Source organism: Rattus norvegicus, chromosome 3 (genome assembly GCF_036323735.1).
Source record: "Rattus norvegicus strain BN/NHsdMcwi chromosome 3, GRCr8, whole genome shotgun sequence".
Classification (NCBI taxonomy): Eukaryota; Metazoa; Chordata; class Mammalia; order Rodentia; family Muridae; genus Rattus; species Rattus norvegicus.
In genome coordinates, this window is record NC_086021.1 from 140,783,268 (window position 1) to 140,806,884 (window position 23,617).

General features: G+C 42.9%; 1 pseudogene; it reads right to left on the reverse strand.

The window, feature by feature from the left end:
* Positions 1–12,017: 12,017 nt before the first annotated feature.
* Zscan5b-ps1 (zinc finger and SCAN domain containing 5B, pseudogene 1) lies at positions 12,018–23,386 on the reverse strand (annotated as a pseudogene).
* Positions 23,387–23,617: the final 231 nt, after the last annotated feature.

Below are 23,617 nucleotides of genomic sequence, written 5' to 3' on the forward strand. Positions count from 1 at the left end.
TTAAAGTCCATTATAGACACAATCTGTTGTGTTGCAACAGTGTTTTCCTGTCCTCATCTGGACAGGTTTTTTTTTCTTTATTAAAGATGGCGTGAATACTTTCATATGTTATGATCTCCTTGATAAACAGCTCAGGATGTTATAAAAGCAAAGCGGAGATGTCTCAAATAATTAGCAACAGAAGGCGTGTTGATTCACGGGTACTCATGTTGCCAGAAAGCTCAGATATTTGAGGGGAGCTCAGTACGCTTTTGTACCAATGTGTGTGAGGTTGAGTTTCAGCCATACTCCTGTAATACCATCAGGAAACATTTTGTCATGCTGCTTCCTTGGGTGATCTTTTATAACTAAAAGGGAGAGAAAAAAAAAGTCCTATTTCTGCCTTGTGAAATTGAGCTCGAAGTCTAGGCAGTCGAGTACTAATCAGTAGCTGTGCGGGTCACAGCTGCACGGGGTGGTTTGCATTACAACCCAATGGCAACCGCTGCTCTTAATATGGAAATCAAATAGTTGAGGTTCAAGCTGATTTGAATCTGTGGGTAGGAAACGTCTGATCTCTTCCCAGATAAGTTTAAAAGTGTGTGGTGGTTTCTCCAGGGCTACAAATCCTGCTTACATTCATGTGCCTTGCTTTGTGATGGTTCCTTGAGGTCTCTTGGCAGTTACCCTTTCTATTATGGGAAGAGATTAGGATCAACAGAAAAAGAACCAAAAAAAAATCCTTAGATTATCAGAGTGTGATTGACCTGAGGACCAGACCTTACAGTTCTAAATCTTACAGGATGGGTATGTAGGGATACCTGCTTCCTTCCCTCAGGCATGAAAAGCCACTTGCAATGGGGTGGCTCATAATTTGGAAGCTTCTTGTGTTACTGGCATTCTTAGGTCTGACACCACATTTCTTCATTCACATTCCCAGTCATATATGCAGTATCAGGGTGGCAGAATAGATATGTCTGTTGTCAGTGGATATTTTGGATCTACTTTGTGAAGTGTCTGCATGAGATACTCCATATTACTCATGTAGACACATATGGGGGTCTTAGCCATATGGCCCTAATTAGTGTGCATTATAACGTACATTGTGCTAAGGGTGAAAATGATATGATATTCAGAAGTGATTTATTATTGGGGCATACCTTTAAGTTCAGTGACCTTATGGGTACCATCAGACTCTGCTATGCTCTTCCTTTGGCCTCCTCCATCTGGTAACTACCAGTGATTCCTATCTTAGATATTTATTTTCTGTGCTCAAGGACTTCGTGGCTCTTAAAACCTGTTAGGCTTCACTTTAGGAAGGCCACATACATTAAGGAATTAGCTCTGTCAGGGTTGACCCTCACCTCTGAGATGTGGTATTCATCTTAAAATGACTGCTGCATATGCATTGTGAAAATTGTTTTTCCTTTTTAAAATTAATTTTTGCTAGTGTACAAAAATGGATTTCACTATAAAATTTTCCATATATGCATAGCATTCCATCTATCTCTGTCCCCCAAATTCTCTACCTCATTTCTCCTCTGCACATATTGGTCCTCTTCCTTCTCCTCTCTCTCTCTCTGTCTCTCTCTCTCTCTCTGTCTCTCTCTGTCTCTGTCTCTCTCTGTCTCTCTCTCTCTTTCATACACACACACACACACACACTCACACCCTTGTGCACACCCACACCCACACATACACACACATTCATATATACATGCACATACACACATTCACACTTGGACCTGAGTCATCTATGTAATATATATATGTAAAATGTATGTATATATATATACACACACACACACACGCACACACATACATTTCTGAATCTGACTTATTTTGCTTTACAGAATGGGTCTCATTTCTATTCATTTTCTGTATGTAGGTGACCTAATTTCATTTTCTTTACAGCTGAATAAATTTCCTTTGAGTCTATGCACCAAACTTTACCCATTCATCAGTTGATGGGAATCTAGATGGTTCCACGTGGCTCTTGTAAATGCTGCTATGGCAAACATGGGCGTGCAAGTACCTCCATGGTGTGTGGACTTGGAGCCCTTCAGGTCTACATTCCAAATAAAATAGCTGAGTCATACAGTGGCTCTAGTTTTAGTGTCTTGAGATGTCTCTGAAATGATTTCCATAAAGGATGCACCAGTTTACATGGCCACCAGGAGTGTACAAGGGGTGCTTCTTCCTCCCGTCCTCATCCGTGTTACTTACTAACATATCTGTTCATTGTTCCTTCTCTCACCCACCCCACTACCTTCTTCATATGTCTTGCCAATGCTCTTACTTTTTGGGGATCTGTGAGTGAAGCACTAATAACCCAAACTAAAGTGTGAGCGACAGGAGTAGTTTGCCAGGATGCTCCTCGGCTTTCTTCACTTGCTCTTCTCAGTGAGCTACTAGAGTAGCTCTTCTTTTACTTCTGTGACCTGGCAACGAGCAACTTGAGGGAGGGAGGAAGGCCTTCTCTTGGCTTACAGTTTGAGGGACTACAGTCTGTTGTAGTGGGGAGAAGCTGGGTGGCAGGGCCATCGGGTAGCTGCCACATGACTTCTGCAGTCAGGAAGCAGAGAGTAGATCAGAAACAAGGCCATGTCGCCATGTCTTGTGCCCTGTCTCCAATGACTCACTTCCTCCAGAGATGTTCATTTCCTAAAGATTCCACAAACTTCCAAAATAGCAGCACTAATAGAGGACCAAGTGTTCAAACACATGAGCCTGACAGGGAACATTTCACATCAGACCACAACAATTACTAAGAGCTTTGGCTTGGTTCCTAAGTAACTCTTGAATTTTCACCTTCTCTGCCCTTACACAACTGGTTCTAATCTTAATCACATACCAACTGGTTACAGTGTGTTCTAGACCATTATCTGTTTCCTTTTGTGCCCCATATCTGGCCACCCACAGAGCTGCCAGAGAAGTATCCCCAAAGGTAAGCCAGAGTCTATTACTTCCAACTTCTCACCTGTCATGGCCCAGGCCATGTCTCTTTTAGTTTTCACTTACTTACCACATGTCCTCTCAAGTCCCAGGCAGCTGTATGGCTCCCATGACCAGAGCTGGATGCTCAGGTTTCATTTTTGTTTGCATATGAACATACCTTGATAATTGGGAGGTTGAAGTTTTGTATATCTCTTGGCCAACTCTCTATGCCTTCTTTTGAGAGCTTTGCATCTGTTATTATGGAAGACACAGCCCATGCGGCTATCTCCATGGAGATGTTTGTGGATAATTGACTTGTTTCCTTGTTATTGAGTTGGGTGAGCAACACAATTTTAAAGTCAATGTGAATTTCACACTTTCTCTGGAACTGCCTCATTTTAGCTGGATCTTAGAAATGGTTTCCTCAGTCGTATTCCAGCCTTTTGCTTTATTTCCACGAATATTTTTATTTTTTATACAAGGTTTCATATAGCCCAAGGCTGGCTTTGAACTCCCTCTGCAGCTGAAAAAGACCTTGAACATCTAATTCTTTACCTCTTCTTTTTAAGTACGGGGCCCCATAGGTGTGCCCTACTGCAGTGCTGGAAATAAACCCAGGACTTTGGATATGCTAGGCAAATACTCTATCCAAGCAGACACATCCCCAGGCCCTTGAGTGGATTTATCTTTGTTAACTGGTGTGGGAACATCTTGTCTCTTACCTCTCAAGTGTGAGTTCCCCGAGGGCAGGGACCAGATGTGCTTCTCAGGTTTAGCATGGCATGGGATCCTACCTTTCCAAAGGTAGTATAATTTGTACTTCATGACTTGGCTTTGAAAAATAAGGTATGAGTTAGGAGGAAGCTTGCTGGACTGTTAAGACACAGGGATTGCGCAATGAAGAAAGACAAATTGGGGGACAGAGTTGCATGATCCAGAGTTGTAGAGAAACAATAGAAATAATTTTAAGATATTTTTATCTCTGAAAACGTCTTTGCAGTGCTCTCCTCTGAGACCTACTTATTGTAGGAAGCTCCTTGTCTATGGTGTCATTTGCCTCTTTGCTGGGTTTGTTGAGAAGTGAATCACTTAAGTCAAGTGAAAGGAATATAAAATGAAGAGATGTTTGTTTCAGCCCCAACTTGGATGGATATTGTGTAGACGAATCAAACGCTCATACTGCTCTTTCGGAGGGAGGACTTGTGGGGAGGACTCTGCTTTCCTAATGCCATGACCTGGGTATGGCTTTGGCTTTCTTCCCTGTGGAAACTTTCCATTCTGGAAACCAGATTCCAATCTACTATCCCAGGGAAGGGGTGGGGCGGGATTCATCATGGTTTGTTTAAGGTCTAGAATGAGGTTTTGATTCTAGCTTTTTGATGCTCCACTATATAACTTCAGCATCATTCCCTAAAGTTGAGCTGGTATGATGGGAGCACAACACATGTGGGCGTAACCATAGAGATCCCATGTGTAGGGATAAGAGTTGAGGAGCAAGCAACCCTGTGGTCATATAGCCACTGTGGACAACCTAGCTACTTTTTGCTGCTGTGAACTATATAGTCACATTGAGGTAGTGGTGACTGGGAGACATCTCTAGGCTGGATGGAAGCTGGGTGTTCCCAGCATAGCAAGGGGCTGGGAACTTACTTTTAATTGGGTAGAGCCCTGAGGCCTATGGAATGGGATATAGGCGTATCCAGTAATACAAATAAAACCACAGGTGTGGGTCTACCCCGAGGAATGGAGACAGAAGACACTGGCCAAGACCAGGCTGAGAGGAAGCTGGGAAGCCACTGCCCATCATCAGGGTAGGGGTCCAGTTCCCACGAGTAGTAAGCAGTTTGGTTTCCCTGTCTGGGTTCCCAGCAAGGCTGTTTCTTTTGACCTGGCCTAGGGTTTCACTTTCCGGTATTGGTTTCTTCACTGTTCCCATGGGTCACCCAGTGTTCTGTGTTTTCTGCCCAAGCTCATCTAGACTTGAATGGTAGGGAGCCAAGTTCCAAATAGAAGCCTTGGCCTTGGCTTTTGCTTTTCACCTATACATTTAAATAGCCTATCCTTCCAAAAGAGAAAAAAAAGTATTGCTTATAAAAACTGATAACACTCAATTATTTTGTCAAGTTAGAGATGTATTGAAGAATCAGATATCTTCATTCTAACAATAGAAAGTCAAAGTGATATGTAGTTTACTACATAGTAGTTGAAAAATGCTTCCCAATTTGGTAGTGGCAGGTACAGTGGTACAGTGAGACCCTCTCAAAAAAGATGCTGAAGAGTGGTAGAAGAAAACACTGGCCATTGACCTCTGGCCTTCATGTGTCTGCATACATATTAGCACACACACACACACACACACACACACAAACACACACACAAACACACACACAAACAAACACACACACAAACACACACACACACAAACACACACTCAAACATACACATACACAGTGAGGGGGGAGGGAGGGCACAATTTAAACATATTGTGAAGGAAAACAGATGTACGTGTCCACATTTTCAGACTTTTAAAATGTATGCAAGCATCCTTTCTCTCTCCTTCTCTCCCCACCTGCCTCTCCTGAGTGCATGTTGAGGAACACACATGCCACAGCATAGGTGTATAGTCAGAAGACAACCTCTGGGAGTTGTGTCTCTCTTGCCACCTGTGGGATCTGCATTTGGGGATTGGACTCAGCAAATATCTCTACCTTCTGAGTCATCTCACTGGCCCTTTCTTGACTTTTGACCTACACCCCAAATTCACTGCCCCCTGTGTGTTCTTGACTCCATTCCTTACACCTCAGATATCCAATTTGTCCTCCCGAGACTCTCTACTCAACTTTTGGCTTTCTGTCTCTTAACACCACATCTTACCTCTTATTTCCTCTCCTTATGACAAGTCCTGGCTTGTATATTCAATAGAAAAGAGCTCATTTGTTTGTTAAAGGTCCAAACCAGTGGTCAGTATCTTCCATGACTGCATTACCCACTAGGAGAGGCAGAGCTGAGTGTGGATCTTTGTTTAGCTCTTGAACCTGGCATATTAGAACTGAGATGGACTCCGAATGTCATTTATATAGCAGACTGAGGATTTGGTCTCAGATAGTGTGGGGGAATTTCAGACATCTTATTAATGCCTTGTTAAATATTGACCGCAGGCTGAAGTGTTGGCTTGCGTCAGATGCATTGTTGGAATCAATTTCAATTATTCCGCACTAGTTTTTATGATGTGGTTGCTGGAAAATTTAAATTATTCAGTGGCTTGAGTGGGCCAGTGTTGCACAAGTGGGCACACTCCTTGGCCTGAAGGACCGGCCCAGCTGCTGCCCCGTGTGAATCCCTAAGTCACTAGGCCCTACAGCCTCCTTGTATGCTGTTATCAAAGATGTAGGCCCTGTGCAACTTCTCCCTGTGAGAAGCCCCTAATCTCACTGTGGGAGTGCAGGTCAATCACATGCTAAAGAGATTGATGCCCCTGGAATCTGTGGTCACTCCGGTTCTCAGCACTGTGCTCAACACAAGACATTTAGCACATTTGGATGAGGGCTTTCCTGTCTAGTGCTTCTTGTACATTGTCACAGAAGCAGTTGCCTCCATAAGCGGTCGCCTCCTTGCCGGTTTTGGATGGATTCCTTCCTTCCTCTTGCCATACCTCCCAGGCTACCAGCCTGGAATCTCTTCCTCTAGTTACTCTCCAGGCAGGATCAAGCCTTCAGTATCTCTCAGGTAGGCCTCATTTGGTCTCCTACCTCTGTGATAGCCCAGAGATTTGCAAACTCTAATGTAAGCCATTTAAGGAACTTGGTAATATATGCATTTCCGGGTCCAGCTCTGGAACTTGGGTCTGGGTTGTTGATTGTGATTTTTCATTTTCAGTAACTTTCCAGTTAATGTGTTGCTGTTGGTCTCAGAGCCACACTCTGAGGTTTCCCAGGTATGGTTTGGAGATAAAACATGACCCTAAAGGCCCACTTTACCAAAGCTCCATGGGCAAAGACATACGCCTATAGTGGAACTTTTAGGATGTGGCCTAGATAAAGTATTTTACAACATTGGGAGACGCCCTTGAAGGAGATACTGGGACTCTCGTCCCCTGTTACTCTTGGCTTCCTTGCCACTATGAGGTGTGTAGCTTACCTTAATACATGTTCTAGCTGTCATGCACTGCCCTACACAGGGCCAGAGGCAATGGAACCAAGTAATCACAGACTAGAACCTTTGAAACTGTGAGCTAAATGAATGTTTTCTTTTCATAATCTCAAAGATTTTTGTCACAGCAACAATGTTGACCAACACTCTAACCAAGTATAGTGTTCTTTTCTAAAACACAAATCTGATTACAGTAAGAACTCCTCCTGATGTCCACCAGAGGCGATATATATCTCTGAGATTTGCTACTTAGATTCTACTGAGTAGGATTTAATAATTTTTCTAGATGAATTAGTGTTATTACCATGAATTTCATGTGTCAAGGCACGGTAAAGAGGTCTAGGATTGAATAGGTTGAATTATTTCAGTGGGCTGGGACATGGTGCCTGTCCCCAGTTGTCTCACATCTAGCCCTGGCATGATTAGGGCAACGGGATGGTGGTCTGAGCAGAGCCTTATGGGAGCTGATAAAGGATGTAGCTGGGCTTTGAGCTCCAAGCTCACTGCTTATCATGCTTACGACAGCTGTGGTATCAGGCAAGACCTATCTGCAGAAACAGCCTTGGGAGGGCTATCTTCCAGGGTCAGCGAGCCACAGCTCCATGGTTTTCAGATATATGGAGAACAAAGAAGTCTAAAGAGTCCTGAATAATGCATATGAGGTAGTCTTCAGTGTAGTGAGTGCTGTGGATTGGACATAGGTGGTTCCCTAAAAGTTTGTTGGAATTTGGCCCTCAGTGCTGTGTTTCGAGAGAGGGATGAACTCTTTAAGAGGTGGAGCTTAGTGGGGTGCTTAGATAATTGGAAGGTATTATGGAACCTCAGCATCATTAGTTTTCTGTGTACTGTGGTGACTGCTTGTTGGAGCACCTGTTTATGCCATGATAACACAAGTTTGTCTTGAGGCCCTCACTGGCTTTCCCAGGCACTATGCCCTTGGGCCTCCATAAGTAAAAATTAATCACACTTCTAGTCCTTAAAAGACTTAGGCCGCCTCCAATTGCTTATGTCACAGAAAACAGAATGACACAGAAAGCTGGTGCTAAGGAGTGAGGTTGTTACTGTTACTATATACCCAACAAATGTCTCTAGAGAGCATCTGGAACAGTGGTTCTCAACTTTCCTAATGCTGCAACACTTCAATACAGTTCCTCCTGTTGTGGTGACCCCCTCAACCCTAAAATTATTTTCATTGCTACTTCATAACTAATTTGGTATTATGAATTGTGATGCAAATATCTGTGTCTTATGGTGGTCTTAGATGACCCCTATGCAAAGGTCATTTAACCTTCAAAGAGGTCATGACCCACATGCTGAGAACCACTGATCTATAATGTATAAACATTATGGGTGATTCTCATGGGGGAAAAACAAGGGAAAATTCTAGAATACCTTAGAAATTAGTGTTTGCGAACAGTACATTGATGCAAATGAGGAATGTTAGTAGAAATGAAAGGCCCCTTGGTAAAGTATTGCAAAGTGCTTGAGTGGAGTACATTCATGCCCAAGACTTTGTAGGGAGGTCTTTTATCTGGTAGAGAAAATTTCAAACGATTGCAGCATTTGGGCTATTATGTGGGCGTTGTCTGCTTTTAATCAGACTTTAAATGAGACAGAGGAGCAAAAGGAAGCAGAGCAGAAAGGTTTTGGAAAAATCACATTTTGGGATGAGAGCGTGGGGCAGAGCAGTGCTCACTGAGGAGATTATCATAGATTTAAAAACAAACCAAAAATAAGAAGCAAAACAGAGCAACAACAACAAACAGCAGATGGGTTGCTCCAGAGACTGGAAAAAGACTTTTAAGGCCACCTCTAAAGTCTTTGAGGTCTACCCTAAGTCACAGCCTCCAAGGCCCGGAAGTATGAATCTCTTCAATGACTGAGCCTGGGGCATTTAATGTGTGTACATGGGCAATGCTCAGGGCCATTGCAGACTCTGCCCTTCTGGCCCAATGCGCCAGCAATCACTGTTGTGTTTTATAGGCCCAGGCGTCTACTGCTTGAGCTACCAGCAGACCTTGTGACCATGTTGTGCTGTCTATAGATGCAGAAGTGCAAGACTTATGGGGCAATGGCAGCTTTAAGAGACTTAAAAGAAAGGCTGGGAGGCTAGGGGAACATTTGTAATCTCTCAGTCCTGTATGTATGTCCTCCATTACACTGCCATCTTTCATGACGTTTTCATTAGAGCTTGCATGCCAGTGCCATGCCACAGAACTTTTGGATGTGAGTCAAATGAGCTGTTCTTTGTGAAGTTATCTACCTCAGGCATTTCACTATAGTGCTAGAAAGTAGACTCAAACAGTAGGTAAAATAACAATTCCCTTCAGTTGAGTTTCTGCGATCTTCACACTTGATCTCTGTTTGCCTGGCAGGAGTTGGTTTTCTTGCTATGCGTGGGTTCGGATATGATTTGTTTTCTCTCCTCTTCGCTAAATCATTTAGATATGATTTATATGAACTAAGAACAGAAAGGTTCTAGCCAAGGGTGGACGGTGTTTCCTCTTTTGTTTGCTTCATTAGGAAATTGCAGGTATATAGTGGGCTGCCAACCTCTCTCTATTGTAGGGATAGGTGGTTCATAAGGGCGTGGGTCCTTGCTAGAATCCAAACGACCACTCGGCACAGGAGTGTATGCAACAGGGCTGACTTTGCAACCCTGAAAAACTGGGGCAAGGGCTCCTAATACTTGGTTATTTATCACCTGGGGCCTGAGTTCCTGCCCAGGGAAAATTGCTTCAAACAGCAATCTTCTGGCTGGAAGCTGTTTACGGCATTTAGAATCTGTCATTCCAGGTCCAGCCTCAGCAGTAGCAAGTCCATGGCACCATCCTTAGGGTCTCTATTGTCTGAGAACAATATGTCTACCTCCAGCTTTTCAATACCCTAAAAGCCCAAATACTGCCTTATTGACCTTGATCCCTCGCTGTCTTAGGCCATGGCTTCTCAGTGTTATATGCACCACCACTGTTTTATACAGCACCAATTGTTAGGTGGTGTTGTGTAATAAATGACACAGAAAAAGCCAATGGGTGTGATTCTGATCGCTCTATTTTTAGTTATGTTACTATCTCTGATTCTGTCTCTTCTGCTACAGAATGTAAATAACAACAGCAATTCGTCTCATAGAACCACTATAGTGTGAACCTGCAATTTAGCACAACCAGGTAATGACCCACACATGGAAGCTTATAAAGAAATTAATGAAGTGAGCTTAGTACGCAGGTCTTATACACACTCGTGCAGTCTTATTGAGAATGGAAACTAAATCTTGGCTTGCATATTACCTCTGACCTTTCAACCCGCCAATGGAACAGGGTTACTGCTTTCTAACTGGTAAACAGGGAAGGATACGATATACAAAATTACAACAGCTAATTAGGAAGGCTTTCAATTAGTGAATAAAAAATTTCATAGCAGCATTACCTATGATGGCCAAACTTTGAAACAAGTTGAATATTTGTCAATAAGTGAGTAGGTAAAGAAATATGGGCATATTCATCAGGTAGACTATTAATCAGGGAGAGAAAGAGGCAAACTATGACATATAACAATGTGGATGGAGATTACAAAACGACCTCTTGAGGTTGGACAACCTATGTGGAAGCATGTCTCTGAGGGACACCAATTCTCTGCCTGTCAGCATCTACTGAGCACCTGTAGCCTAGGCACATGTACATATAGGCAACACTGAATGTACCCAGTAGGTTGTATATACATGTACACACACATGCACACACACATACATACATACATATGTACTCATATATGGAGGTCTCAAAAAAACTAAGTTCAATTTAAAAATTAAAATAGATAATAAAAACCACAGAATTCAACCAGGAGCAAAAGAAGTGCCAGCAGAAAGAAGTGGCCAACATATGGTTCCCTACATGGAAACTTGAAGTAGCAGCTGACACTATCTGTATTTGGAAGACTTGATTGTGAAGGTTTAAGAACACTGATACATCTGTTTATAATGAGTATGTTTATCGAGCTACTGTTTCAAGACCTGTGCTTACTACTGTATATAAATCAGGCCTTCATAATGTGCTTTTAGCACACTAAAAACCTTTCTAATAGGAAAGTTATGAGAAAGATGAAAAATGACACTCAGAAGTACTTTATGAAATGAGCCTTTTATTTTAAATCAAATTCATTTATTTTAACATTAACTTCTCTTTATTCCTGAGAATCTCATATGTCTAATACCATGAAACATGATCACATTCACTCTCATCTCTCCCCTCCACCTACCTTCAAAGACCCCAATACAGCTGCCTTTCAACTTCATACCTCTGCCCTTTAACCCACTAATTCCCATTAGTGCTACCCTTCTATACGGATGTAGGTTCATACACTAAAGTGTGGGAAATCTACCAGTGACCACATATTAAAAAAAGAACAATTTCCTCCCCTCCTCTGAGCAACTCTCAAAAGCCTATAGCTCCCCAGTAAGGGAGGGGGTTCTGGAAAGCACACCCCTCATTTATGCTGGAGTTTTGACTGTCTTGTTCTTGTGAGGTCTTACACAGGTAACTACAATGAATGTGAGTTCAAGAGTGCAATAGCTACTTCAGGTTCAGAAGATGGCGATTCCCTTTCTCTGGGTCTTGTGTTCTTTTGCCTTCTATAATGCTCTTTGATCCTTGGTGGTGGTAGGGGTGAGGCAGCATAAGGAATATGTCTCGTTTAGGGTTGAGCTCTTAGTTTCTTCCTTTCTTTTTTAAAACTTAATGAAAATTTAATTTTAAAACACTTAACTTTTAGTATATGTTCTGACCCTCTATCAAACAAATGAAAACCCACGGGGCATAATGAAACAGAACATGAATGAACACTCTAGACAATGACCATGAAGGAATGAGACTTTAGGGAGTAGGGGCAACCCAGCCTCCATTTCTCTGGGAAAAGACTTTAATCTCAGTCTTTCTGGGAAAAGACTGGATCCAGAATTACCCAGACACCTTTCTCAAGTGGGTTTTCATGTGTTGTTTCCAAGTCCACTTCGGTCAGAAAGCCATGTTACATTTCTTACACATGTAGGGTCTTAAGTTGCAATGGATGTGGAAATGGACAGTGAGGTTGCCTTTGTGGTGAAAGTGTTGCCCACCACCCTCTCACACTTAAGGCGTCTCCTTCATGTGGACCTGACTGTGGCCCTGCAGGGTGGACCCGTGGACGAGTTCCTTTTTGCAGACTGTACATGAGGAAGGTGTCTTCCTGGTGTGAACACTGTAGAAAGGTCTTGTTGCGTAAGTTGCACCTGAAGGGTCTCTCTCCTGTGTGTGACCTCTAGTGGAGGTCAAAGTGAGACCTGTAAAGAAACCTGGTCTTGCATTCAGGAAACTGAAACCAAGCCTGGCCAGCAAGAATGGTAACTTGTTTTACAGGCTGTGGGTGAGCAGGCTCTGGATTAGCAGCAGCCTCTAGCCATCTTCTGTATTGCTCATATAGGAGGTCACTCCCTGGGAAGTGGGTAAGTTGAAACCAGGGGGACTATGAAGATCCCTATTCAAGGCTAAATCTCTTTCCAGGTAATTGGTGAATGATGGTACAGCATTCACAACAGTGTCTTCTTGGGACAGCACAGCACCCTTTACTCTGAGCGAACCAGCAGGACCCTGTGTCAGATGAGAGTCCTGACCAACAAACACAGATGTCTCTGCCTCTACACAGTCAGGGACTGAGTCATTCCCTAGGCTCTGCTTAGGTCTCAGGTAGTCTGGCTGTCTCATCTCAGGAGTCAATCCCAGCAAAATGTCCTCTTCATTCACCTGACAAGTGGATGGTTCTTCATTCTCTGATAGGCTCTGCAGCTCTGGGCTGGCCCGGTCTCTGTTGAGAGATTCCGTGCATTTGATAGGTGCTCTTGGAACAAATCCATATGATCCCATATGATTCCATTTATCCTCTGTGGCTTCAGCCTTCTCAATCCTGGAATCCTGAAGGAGGTACACCTGCCCTTGGGAGTTAATTATGGACCACTTGTGGCATTTCCTGTCCCTTAGCATCTTTGCCAGGTCTTTGCAGCTCTTCACTCCACTCTCCTTCACTAAGGCCTGCAGCTCTGGTAGCATGCAGATTACGAACTGCTCCAACACCAGCTAATCCAGGATCTCCTCTTTGTGGTTCAGGTCTGGCCTCAGCCAATGATAGCATAGCTCAAAGATTCTTCTGAGATCTTGGATCAGGTTGGACCCTTCCAAGAGACTGAAACCTCAGAACTTCATGTGCCAAAAATCGGGGTTGTGGTTTTGCCTTTCTTCATGTTTTACCTGGGATATTAGTGATAGTGGCTGTCCTTATCTGACAATGCTATCTGATGATACATTCATAGCCACATCTGTGTCCAATATTCCCTTTGGTCTAGGAAAAGTTTGAAGTGACTCCTGTCTAAACCAGTCTACCCATTTTGCCACATAGATAGGGTCGATGTTGGTCCAGATGCCTTGGTAGTCCTGTCTTCGGGCTGCAGTCTCTTGTCTTCCCAGATCTCTCAGCAAAGACTTGGGACTCTGTAAAGTCAAGCATTTAGTTTCTTATTCTCAGCACTCTGATCAGTTACGTGTTTCAGCATCGACTGCTGCCCACTGGAAAAAGAAGAGGCTCATACGAACATTAAAGAAAATTTCTACAACGAGTGTATTAACCAGAGTTTTCATTTTGTAATTCCAGGCACAATTTAAAAAGAAGAAGTTTATCTGAGCTCATAGATTTAGAGGTTTCAGTTTATCTTGGTGAGAAGCTCATGTCATCATAGCCAGGGAACTTGGAACTTGAGAACCAGTTTATAAAATGGTTTTAGAATCTTAAAATATCCTCTGCCAGATTCAATCTCCTCCAGGATTTCCTCCTTGTGAATCTTTTGGACCTCACCATGAATGTCTTCTCCCCAACCTGAGAGATGTAGTCTAACCCATATTTAGTACTTTGCCAAATCTGGCCACCCCTACCAACACAGCAAACAATCTCTAGGTTTCTCTCAGGACTCCCTGCCCACCCCTACATCCAACCTTTCCACAAAGTCAGATCTGCCCCCACATTCCAGGCTTGGACCTGGAGGCACATCCTTATAGCAGCGCAGTTCCTTTTATCCACCTGGCATCATTCCACCCAAGCCATTTCTAACCTGTAGGTCCAACCTACCCAAACATTCTCTCTTCTGCTCTAACATGTTCTCGAGACTTGGTTATCCGACTTGAGAATATAATTTAATAAGGAGGTAGAAAAATCGAAGAAAACTCAAGCTGAATTGAAGATGGACTAGCAAAACCCAATAAGTCAATTAGAACACTCAAAGGAAAGCCTTATAAATAGGGCCAATCAGAAGATTGTCTCAAGGATAAAGTAGAGGATTGAGGGCAGATAAGCAAGAAATACAGAACATTAAAAGAAAAACACAGGAAAGGAACACACAGGAAATGTGAGACATCATGAGAAACAACCCAAGTATTTATATTATAAGCACAGATGAAGGAGAATGAAAATTTTTCTCATCTGATCTCTCCAAGAGCCATAGCCCACCTAACAAAAACCCCAACACCAGGCACAAGAACCTTCTTTTCAGTTGTTGGCCAGGTTGGTCCAAGAGACTCCCAGAACATATACAGTTTTGCTATTCCCTTTGATTCCCCCCCCAGAAGGTAAGTCCCTATGCTGAGGCCACCATGCTTCCAGAACTAATTATAGAGACCCTTGAACTTACTGATGCCTCCTCTCCAAGGACTAGCTTTTATGGTACAAGAAGGCACCATGCATATTTCCAAAAGAGGGAGGCGACCAACAGTCCTGACCAGCTATGATGCTTATGGTCCATATCAATAATCAGCGCAGAATGATAACTTAAGGGTGCAGTAGTGGCACACACACCTTGGAGTAACCAACACCTCACAATTGGATTTAAGACACACTCAACAAGACACGATCTCAAAGCAAGCTCACTGATCCTGTGAAGCTTTCCACAGGATCTTGCCACAGTCTTTCCACTCCATTTCCCCAAATATTCTTAGAGCCTTAGATGCAGGGGTTGCTTTGTAGAGACATCCATTTGGACGGGATTTTACAACCCCGAATGTTGATTGGTTGTGGTTTCCTGTAATGGTCTTCATCTACTGCAAAGAGAGGTGAGGAAGGACAGAGTGGAGTTAGGTATTATGCTTTCTTAGTAAAGTGCTGGTTCTAGGTTCTCCAAGACCCATGACTTCACTAGCTCTGGGTAACTGGTTAAATGTCCGTACCAGGCATCGTTTCTCTCTTGTTAAGGAAATATTTAGAATATAATGCATATAACAGCAATTAATGAAAAAAAGAGGCCAGTAACTTGAAAGATATATGGTGGGATATAAGGGTGGGTTTCAAGGGAGGGAAAGGAAAGAGAAAGTGATGTAAATAAATTGCTATCTCAAAAAGTCGTTCCCCCAAATCTGTACTTCTTATTCACCACATTTATAACAATCACAGTTAAATTATAACTATTTTGTAATTAGCATTATCTCTTTCACAATATTATAAAAGCTATGAAGAGACTCACAGCACTGTGGGTACAATACACAGCCCAACATAACTAACCAGTATGGACAAAAGACTGGGTAAACATGTTTGCAAATGCTCATGGAGGTGACAACTTACACTCATTATTTATCTGGAAACTTCTTTGCCTCTCACTCCAATAATCCCAGTCTGTTCTCCCGTGCCCAGCTCAACATCTTCTGCTAGCTATTCTTCCCCTTAATTCAACATGTGAAAGTACCACTTAGTTCTAATTATCTGTGAAAATATTTGCTCTTTGAAGTAGTTATATATCTCTATCTGTAATCTAACTCATTACAGAAAAGGATTTTGCTCTTTTCTTTTTAGATTATTTTGGTGGTCAAGCTTTTTGAGACTGAGAAATGTCCCCTCTGGGTGCCTGTATTGATTACTTGGTCCCCAGTTAGTGGTGCTGTTTAAGAAGGTTCTGAAACTTTTCAGAGGCAAAGCTTTGCTTGAGGAAGTGCGTCACTTGGTATGGACTCTGAGGTATAGCCTTGCCTTATTTCCTCTTCCGTGTTTTCTGCTTCCTGTGCACAATAAAACGTGCTCAGCCAGATGCTTGTTTCATGCCTTTAGTGTCATGATGGACTTTCTCACCCACTGGAGCTCTAGATAAAACAAATAGTTCTTTAAGTTGTTCCTGGTGAGGCCATTTAATCACAGCAGCGCAAGAGTGACTAATAAGGTGGGCTATTCCTGTGAGGGAGGGTGATGGCGACTCTCTAGGTTTATGGACTCTTGTACATTAAGACTGAACTTGCTAGTGTTGTGTCTATCTGCAACTGCGTAATAAATGCATGCTATGTTGTTTATGTGGATGGACAGATAATAGAAGCCAATGAGAACGTTAAGGTGTCAGGTTAATTAGCTGGAAGCTGGAAAGGAGAAAGATGAAATTAAGATGTTTTCAGATGCTCTGTCCAGTGTTCAAGACTTGAGGAATGGGCAGAAGAGAATGAATGGAAATTAGAGAAAAACATCCAAGTGTTTCCTTAGCACGGATTGGATGGATTCAGGGGAGATATGGCGCGGGATGGAGTCTAGTTCTTCGTTCCTTTTCTCTTATACCTACCTGGGATGATAGTGCCACATGTCGGTGATCGCTAGTCCTGTATTTGTAGCATTTCTAGAACCCGACTCTCTGAGTCCTGGCCCGTATTGCTGGAGTTGGTCTTGGTACTGATGACTGTTCCTCAGCTTCAAAACAAGGATTTATCACACCAGTAATTTATTAAAGGAGCCCATTTCCTCTTTATTGCAAGAGTAATTTTCTAACCAGTTTTTAATCAAAACAGATGTTTTTTTTTTTTTTTTTGAGGCAGCCTAGTCCAGGATATGGAAATTTTGGCCAATGATCAAATATCAGTTCAAAGGGAGACCCCGATGGCTCCCATTGGGAAGTGGGGACTGTCGAAATATATCACATTGATATGCTACTTTTGGAATGTAACTAACTGCTAGAAATTGCTGCCAAATTCTAGAAGTAGGGGTTGGGTTCCATTCAGATGCTGTATGTGTGGGGTGTGAGACTGATTGCTCTGTGTGCTCTCTTTCACTTGGGAACGTATGGTCTCAACTCACAGAAGTTTCATAGCAGCTAGGGAGAGGAACCACAGTTTTTGTATAGTGTTGGAAACAGAGATGTGTGGCTTACATGGAAGAATTTAATTTACTACTAGGAATATAAAGTCACAAATGTAACTATAATAACTTGCTGCAATGATGGTTCAGAAGACGCACAACACACACATACACACACACGCACACACTCATTGCAGAGAATTGATTAATCAAATTATAGAACTTTGAGAGATGTTATGGATTGCCTATTACAGAATTTTCATTATCATTTTGGTGGGATGAAAGTGATAGATTATATGGTGGTTATATATCAGACATAATACTTTGGGATTTAGTCCCTCAAAAAGCTCTGTGCAGGGAAAGATGGGAAGGAATATATTTGTTATATTTGTTATCTGTCTGTCTGTCTGTCTGTCTGTCTGTCTATCATCTATCTGTCATGTATTTATCTATCATCTATTGGTCTATTCATCCACTGATCTACCCATCATCCACTCATCATCTATCTATTCATGTATATAATACTCATCAATTTATATATCTGTATATCCATATATCTATCCATGCATTTATGTATCATCTATGTATATATATATATATGATATGTATCCATGCATCTACTCACCCACATATCTATAAACATAGGTGTGTGTATATATGTATATATGTATGTATGTATATATGTATGTATGTATCCATCCATCTATTCATCCACATATCTATAAACATAGGTGTGTGTGTGTATGTATGCATGTATGTATGTATGTATGTATGTATGTATCTATCTATCTATCTCTCTATATATATATCATCTTCTATCAAAATTGAACATCTAAGATATTGTGCAGAAGCCTGTGGGTAGTGACTTTTTATATACTTCCTGTGAAATAGATTATATATATGTTGTATTTTAAAGAAGAGCAAAGCAAACATCAGAGACATCAAATATCATTGCTGGGAAATTGTTAGATTGGGACCTGGGATGGTATGCACAAATCACCATTTGTTCTTCCTGATGCCAAATTTTGGGCAAAATCATAAAGATGAAGAGGGAAGGAATGTTTCAAATGAGCCTGTTCCTTAATCAGTCTCTGTGCTCCTTTCCCTGTGTCTGCTGTCTGCATCTAACCACTGGAAGGAAGGAGGCCTTTTGACCCAAAGCTGTGGTCCCACTGGTAAATTCATCTCCTCAGAGTATGTGTTCTGTTCCAAACCTCCCATGGGAAGGAATTCCAGAGATTAGAAAACACAATTTCTTTTAAAATGTTCCTACTGTTGCTACGAGGCCATGTGCAATAATAGTCCATTGTCAATTTATAAAATTTCAGTCTTTTCTTTTCTAAATAATTGTTTAATCAAAAACCTGTTTCCAGCTTTCTCTCTGCTTGGAAACTGCCTTGCATTCCTAGGATTGGGTTCAAACAATACCCAATTTTTTTGGACCTTATGGTTAAGGTAGTGATTATTCTCTAAACAGTACCCAAAGCATACTTCATCAGAGTAGTTATGAAATCACTTTCCCAGCCTTCACTAATATGACCTGAGGACTTTTTCTTTTTTGGTTTGTTTGCTTATTTGTTTTTGCTTTTGGAACTAATAAATAACATGAATTGTGGGGAATTCTCCCTTTGACAGATTGAGGTGAAACTCTATATGCTTAGAAGGAACTTGACACTTCGCTGGTGACACAGCCTGAAATATTTCATGGTGTTTTGTGAATCTCAGATTTCTTTCTTTAAAGTTAAGGGAGGAAGGAATTATTCTAAAGGCAGCTCTAGGGTGACTAATAGAATTTATCTACCGCAGTCAAGCGAGTCATGCTGTTTGAGGTTCTTCTAGTGTCAAAGCAGTGGCGTCAGTCAGTCAGTCAGTGGGGCAATACTGACCAGGTACTCAGCTCACTTGGTAACTGATGGTGTAATCCAGGGTGAGCTGTTCACATTTCTGGCTTTTCTTTCCTTAGGGCAAACATGTTGGAATCTGCAGGGTCTAAGAGATAACCTGTGTCTGACATACTTCTTAGAGAAGTTGCTAGACGGGGCATAGTAGAGATGCTGCCCCTTAGCATTGTAGTCAAGTGTGCAGGAGGAGGGTCACTCCAAAGATTAGCTGAGGAAATGCTAATACTAGAAAATCTCTAGGAGACACAACTTGGGCGTTGAACCAGATCAGATGTCCTGAGACCGAGTCTTGGTTTTGCCTCAGTTTACTAGGTGACTTGAAAATGAGTAACTAAAACATTTGTGTCCAAGTTTCCCTTATTAATTAAGGGGCGGCGCCTGTTAGTTGTTGAGCTAAGGGTAGAAGAAAGAACACAGCACAATTCCTACATCTGGAGGGTGAAAATCTGAAGAGCAGTAAGAAAACTACATGGAGCTTATGTTAAGTGCTACAGGAAAAGAATGTCCGATCCCTTGGAACTGGAGTTGAACATGCTTGTGACACATTGCCGCATGGATTCAGGAAACCAAACCCTGGTCCTCTAGGAGAGTGTGCTCAGTACTCTTACCAGGTCATTTAGATACAATTCACTGATACGTCCACGATGTCTTCTCTGCGTTAGTCATTCCAAAGGCAATCAGGGACCAACATAAAGGGCGTTTTGTCAAATAGCTTGCTTCGACTCTTTAAACATGTTGAGATCATGAAAGATGAAAGGTTGAAGAGGTACTCCAACATGGGGGTGGCAGGCATGGGCATGGCTTGGAACTTGGGTTAGAATAGAAGTAGAGCTGAGAGAGATATTGTCCACAGGAGTGGTCCAATCTGAATGTGGACCTAAAGCTAGGGAAAGGATTGTACCCCTGTAACGTTCCCAGGTTCCTAAGTGAGCTGCTGTTATGCAGGACAGCATTTCTCCTTTAGAAATCAGAAGCATGATGTTTGTAATACATTCTCAAGTGAGTTGGGAAAATAGTTTTATGTAAAGAGTAATACAACAAACTGGATGAATTTTTCCCACTTTATACATTTTGGGTCCAGGTCATATATATTGTGGATGTTATTTAGAGAACTCTTAGAAGGTTAAAGTTATATTACATTATAAAGTCGTCCAGAAGACACAGCAAAACCCTATGCTAATACGGAACGGTGCACACTGTAGAAGTTGCTAACCTGGTGTAGGAGCTGCACAGCCTGGTGTTACTGTGAAGTGTGACCTGTTTTACTTTCAGTTGGTGAAGTCTGATCAATGACAGGAAATGATGTCCTTGATGTAGCAAGAGGAGACTGTGCAGGACTGCTGTAAATCCTTGGTGGCCTTTCTAGCCCCGGGTCTTTAAAAACGGGAAGCTCACTCTTTAAAATGGAAAGCAGGGAGGGTGCAGGTGTGGGTGGTGGGTGTGGGTGTGGGTGTGGTGAGGGTGCATGTATGTATTCTTCTCTCGTCTTAGCTGTGGTACAAAGCTAGGTTTCATCCGAAGAGCACCTGAGACCTCCTGGAAAGATAAAAGGGGTAAAGAAGGAAACAAAATTCCTTGTTGACATTTATTAACTCCAACCTGATAGATAATTGCATGATCTATGTGGCTGAGGTCCTGTGGGTCATGTCCCTTGGGGGTGGAAGAATTCCTTCATAGGGGGTCACATACCAGATATCCTGCATATTAGACATTTATGTTACAATTCATAACACTAGCAAACTCACAGTTATAAAGTAGCAAAATGTTTGGGGGAGGGGTGTCACCACCACATGAGGAACTGTCTGGAAAGGTGGCAGCGTTAGGGAGACTGGAACCCACTCCTCTATGAAGTAGAACACTGGGTGTAAAGAAATGCATGGATTCATAGGCTTGGGAGCTGTGGAAATAGTCAATGCAAAGGAAATGTGTGGGAAATTGTCTCTGGCTCAGATCCTGTGGGGAGGAACCATGGGAAAGAGATACGGGGAAGATGAGACCTGGATTGTTTTAAAAGGAGCAGTGCGAACAGCATGGCGCCTCCCTTCTATTTTGCCTACGGCTCCCCTTTCAACATTTTCTTGAAACCCAGGCACAACAAGACATACTAATGCCACCAGTCTCGAGCTTGTGTTTATTTTGCGCCTTTTAAATCCACCCTTGGGTTGAAGAGATGGTTCAGCAGGCAAAGGTAGCTGCTGCCCGTCTGATGACCTGTGATCAATCTCTGGGACCCACAGAGTAGAAAGAGAAGTGACTCTCCTAATTTGTCCGCTGACGTTCACACATGAGCTGTGATGTGGGTGGGCCCCCAATAGACGAATAAATAATATAATAAAATATTGTTGAAGGAAAATATGTCTGTTCCCAAAACGGTGTACTCTCCAGGGACTACTCTGATGGCCTCAGTTTGCAGTAGATGTTGACAGGTGTTACAGACCATGAAAGGCCCGCCCGCCCTTCTGCCTTGATGCCCTCTCATTGCTAGGCGAGTGCAGCGCAGGGCCGTGCATGTTTGTGTTGTAGTTGGTAGGAACCTGTTAGCTTATTTTCATGTAAGCAGCTGATGACACCACCCCTGTTTGAGGAATGAGGCTGTTTAACCCGGTCCTTGTTTTTTACCCCTGAAACCTTGCTGTCCTCTGAGCTGGCAGCAGGTGGCGCTGCAGACTTCTTATCAGGAAAGCAATTTTTCCCCCTAGCTGCCCTTTGCCAGAATAACCTGAACAAGCACACACTTCCAGAAATAACAGGCATTTCCAAGTATTCCAGAAATATATGTAGGGTTGTTTAGTCATTCATAATCATCGCTTTGCAAGCACTCAATCCTGCAGAAAATATTTTAGAAGCAGAAAAAAGATTCATAGAACTCTCTGTTTTTAGAAAGAAGAAGAAGAAAAAAGGGGAATTCAAGTGGGAGGCAGAGGCCCTCGTTCTGTTCAATCACGTATCACTTTTTTTTCCAGGTGGTGAAGGGCCCAGAGGGGCAACCGGGTGGAAAAAGTCTTTTCCATTTGCGTCAGAACTCTGAGGAGCGCTTCATTGCTCCACCCCACAAACTTTTTTAAGGCTCTAAGCTGTGGTTTTGATTTTCTCTGGATCACACAGAGGTGGCCCAGGTTCAGTGGGTTCTGAGGAGGCCCGGAAGCACCCAGAGCAGGTCACTCAGAGTTTTTCTTTTCATTGGATACTCTGATGCTCTTGACTATTCCCCTGAGGGAGAATAAAGCACAACTTTCACAATGCAAAAGGCAGAATTTCTGTAAGAAAAACCCACAAGACTCGAGCACACACACACACATACACACACACACACACACACACACACACACACACACACCCACACCCAAACCCAAACCCAAAAAAACCCTCCCAAGTGGGTGTTGGGGAGGTCACAGATGACTGCTGAAGAAGCTCCAGGGACAGAATAGCTCCTGTCTGATATGGAGAGAGAGAGAGAGAGAGAGAGAGAGAGAGAGAGAGAGAGAGAGAGAGAGAGAGAGAGAGAGAGAGAGGGAGGAGAGGAGGGGGGGAGAGGGAAGGGAGGGAGGGAAGGGGAGGAGAGGGGAGGAATGGAGAGACACAGAGACAGAGACAGAATATGAATGAATTACCTAACTCTGGTCTGGTGAGCAGGTGACATTCTGAGTCTGTTTTTATTGTTTGCGTGCATATGGCTTTTCAGGACTGACCACTTTGTATTTGATAACCGAACAGGGAATTCATTCCTGAGAAAGGCTAACTGTCTCTAAAGCTTTTCAACCACACCCTTTAGACAACACACCTTCGCTGCCTCTTAGGTTGATACGGAAAACTGCTAGCTCTTTCCCTTCACGGAAGAGATGCTCACTATGCATTTTGCTCGGACAATTCATTGTTTCTTCAGTTAGCCCATCTTTCTGGGTCTCATTTTCCCACTATTTTATGCTCGTCCTAGCATTGAGGATTATCTTTGAGACACCCCCAGAAGGTGCCATTCAGGTTGGAGAAGATGTCATAGGTAATCGTAGTGGCAGCTTATCTGCTGACAGTGGCAGGGTGAAATGGAAGAGTGGCATTCTGTACCAGTTGTGCTGTGCTGGTATCAGGAACAGGCTTTAAGGTTGCAGGTCGGCTCCCAGTGGTGACGTCACACATAGGCGACAGGGACCCGCACATCTGTTGCCACGGCAATCGCCATACATTCTTACATTCCCAGCATCCACCTGACTCACCTCCTAACCTTATTTACGAGTGGTCACATCACTGCCCAAATAAAAGGCAGACCCTTTCTGACCTTCGCCCTCTTTCTCTTCTCCATTCCTCTCCATCGTCCCCTTTACCTCTTCCCCCAGAATAAACCTTTCTCACGTGGAACTGTACTGGCCTGGTGTGGTCTGTCCGGACTCGAGCTGCAATTCTAACACAAGCTGGCCGTAGCTGTACATTTCTCCGTCCTACCAGCCCTCCTCTTATGTCCCAGTCCAGTGTCACTTGGGGCGATAGGAAGTGAGCTTAAAACCTGACATCTCCCCTAGGCACCCTAGGGCAGTATGCGTATC